Consider the following 3,287-nt stretch of genomic DNA (forward strand, 5'->3'; position numbering starts at 1 on the left):
GTCCCGAGTAAAGGGGCTGAAGACTTAGGTGCCGAGTAAAGGGGCTGAAGACTTAGGTCCTGAGTAAAGGGGCTGAAGACTTAGGTCCTGAGTAAAGGGGCTGAAGACTTAGGTGCCAAGTAAAGGGGCTGAAGACTTAGGTCCTGAGTAAAGGGACTGAAGACTTATGTCCTGAGTAAAGGGGCTGAAGACTTAGGTCCTGAGTAAAGGGACTGAAGACTTAGGTGCCGAGTAAAGGGGCTGAAGACTTAGGTCCTGAGTAAAAGGACTGAAGACTTAGGTGCCGAGTAAAGGGGCTGAAGACTTAGGTCCTGAGTAAAGGGGCTGAAGACTTAGGTCCTGAGACTTACAGTCGCCACCACCAGACCAGTCGGGCAGGCCGTGGGACCACTGTCTGGCCAGATGGTTGTGAGACCCAGAGGGGGAAAAGCACACTCCTGCAACATATACACGTCGGAAACCTGGGAAGCAAGAAAAGTTAGCACCGTCTGACGTCTAGACCCGTCCCTAATACTCCTAACATTAATGGAAAAAAGTTATAAATTTGCCATCATGTAAGGGAAAGAAATAGGTTAGCGGAAACGATAGGGCTTAGTTATCACCCCGGTCATCCGGCGGCTTCTCCTCTTCTTGTCCGCTGCCTGTGAGTGGCCTCTGCAACAGCTAGTACTTGATGTCGAGCTCGTCGAAGAGTTCGGTGGTCTGGAGGTCCTGCAGCGTGGGGGTTTCAAAGATGGTAGCCGTTTCCTCCACGTTGGTCTCGTCGAGGGTTTCGGTGGTCTGGGGGCCCTGCTGCTCGGGGGCCTCCTTGGCGGTCGCCTGTTCCTCCAATTGCTGCTCCACCACTTCTTCTTTTTCAGGCATGAGATCTTCCACCGCCTCGATCATCTTTTTCTTGGAGTGGTCAGCGACTGGGCTGTCCCTCTCCTTTCTTTTCCCCTTTCTTTGCTGGACACCTGGGGATGAGAGAGCGGGATATTCCTCCTCGTAGGAGGCTGCAGTAGCTTGAGTAGCGGTTAGTGCTACTGCAGCAGTGACAATGGGGAGGGTTGGGCTGGGGGCGATGAAAGGTGCCACTGAGGTAATGGGAAGTTGGATCTGGGTATCCTCAGTGGTGGTGATGACGGGGCACGAGGTGGGGCGGGAAAGGGGGGGGCAGGTTACATAGCCTAGGAAAGCTGTCTGCTTACCCTCCTTCTTAGGTGGTTTCGCCTTGGGTTTGGTCACCGCCAGGGTCGAGGCTGCGGTGGGGTTCCCGCTGGCCAGAGCTCTGGCTGTGACGGCTGCCCAGGTACGTTCACTCCTCGCGCAGTTCTTGTAGACGTGGGAGGTCAGACCGCACAGACCTCACTCTCCTTTCTTCCCTCTGTATGGGGCAGCTGCCCACAAAGAGCCTGAAAGGGGATTCCGGTCTCGCTGCTTTGACCATCTCCAAGTACCTTTTGCCGATGGCCATGGAAGCAAAAGTTATCCAGAACATCCCTGCGAAGAACAAATGGATGCTAACCACTTCTGGCTTTGCGAATCCCTGTTCCAGGACCATCTTCTTGCCAAACACATCCTGGCTCATATCCTGCACTCTCCCGTCCACTTCCTTCAGCTTCAGGACGACGGTCTGCCTCATTCAAGGCTCCAGGGGTGGGGAGCCGGGGCTGGGCTTCTTGCCCTCCTGTTGCTTCCGGGGAACGGGTGCCGCCGAGTCAGTAGCCGATGAAGTGGAGGCTGAAGGGTCCTGGTGGCCATCTTCCGTGGCCTTTCTTTCTTCTTCAGCATTCTTCCTGTTCTTGGTCTTGGGAGGCTTGGAGGTTGAGGTTGAGACCATGGCTTCTTCCTTCTTCCTGCCTTCCTCTCCCTGGAAAATCTTTGCAAAGCGTCCCTTTTGCCACAGGGGGCGGGGCTATGCAGATTCCTTCTTGCTGGGTGGAGCATCTTCCGGGGAAGGTCTTCGCCGAGCTTCCCCCGAGGCCGAAGTCTTCAGGCCGAAGTCTCGTCGAGTCTTCGCAAAGTCTTCGCCTTGATCGCAGTCCGAGAAAATGTTCCAATAGTCGTCTTCGGCTGTCAAGATCCAAGTAAGCACTGTCTAACGTCGTACACCAAGACTATTAAGCCACAGGCCAAGAGGAGGTCAGAGACCAGAACACTCTTGTTCCCTGGGGAATAGTCCTACACCCAATAGCAGCAGTGAGCTGAATTTAATCAACGATGCTCAAAGACAGAGTGCAGGGGGCACCCAAAGGACACGGGGCCGGCAAGTCACAGGAGACTGATAAGAACAGATACTACACTTGATCTTAGCCAAAAGGCCGAGAAGCAAACATTGCATTAATTATCCTGTACTAATCCTGAGTTATTTCCTGTATTATACTCCAGAGCTGCACTCACTATTCTGCTGGTGCAGTCACTGTGTACATACATTACTTATCCTGTACTGATCCTGAGTTACATCCTGTATTATACTCCAGAGCTGCACTCACTATTCTGCTGGTGCAGTCACTGTGTACATACATTACTTATCCTGTACTGATCCCGAGTTACATCCGGTATTATACTCCAGAGCTGCACTCACTATTCCGCTGGTGCAATCACTGTGTACATACATTACTTATCCTGTACTGATCCTGAGTTACATCCTGCATTATACTCCAGAGCTGCACTCACTATTCTGCTGGTGCAGTCACTGTGTACATACATTACTTATCCTGTACTGATCCTGAGTTACATCCGGTATTATACTCCAGAGCTGCACTCACTATTCTGCTGGTGCAGTCACTGTGTACATACATTACTTATCCTGTACTGATCCTGAGTTACATCCTGTATTATACTCCAGAGCTGCACTCACTATTCTGACCCTCCTTCACAGATATGGAAATGTCAGTGTCTATGCGGAGCGGCCACAATGCATGTTGTAGCTCGGTGGGTATATAGTGCGTGTCTGGATGGGGCCGGATGCCACCACACGAGGCGCAGTCTGCAGGGAGCTGAGCTTTTTGTCACTTTTACCTTCATGTGGTTTGTATCTGGTCACAGGACAGTTAGTGCAGCAGTCGGTGTGACCACGCTGCCCCCTGGTGGCAATGCTGGAAACTGCATTTAGAGGGGAAATGGCAAATGAATGGCAGAGCTGGGGGTGCGGTGACCCGGCTGCAGTGCTCTGTGCTTTCTTGCCTCCAGTCCCTGTTGACAACATTTGCTGCCAGCGCCGGAGGTTCATGCCCTTGGGTGCAGCACCTGTCGCCTGTGAAGGGTCTGGCATGGTCCTGAAGATGACCTGACACTTGTTCGGT

At 52.6% G+C, this 3,287-nt stretch overlaps 1 pseudogene; it reads right to left on the bottom strand.

Moving 5' to 3' along the window:
* Positions 1 to 2,135: 2,135 nt before the first annotated feature.
* LOC122923774 lies at positions 2,136 to 2,315 on the bottom strand (annotated as a pseudogene).
* Positions 2,316 to 3,287: the final 972 nt, after the last annotated feature.

This window comes from Bufo gargarizans, unplaced genomic scaffold (genome assembly GCF_014858855.1).
Source record: "Bufo gargarizans isolate SCDJY-AF-19 unplaced genomic scaffold, ASM1485885v1 original_scaffold_1890_pilon, whole genome shotgun sequence".
Taxonomy (NCBI): Eukaryota; Metazoa; Chordata; class Amphibia; order Anura; family Bufonidae; genus Bufo; species Bufo gargarizans.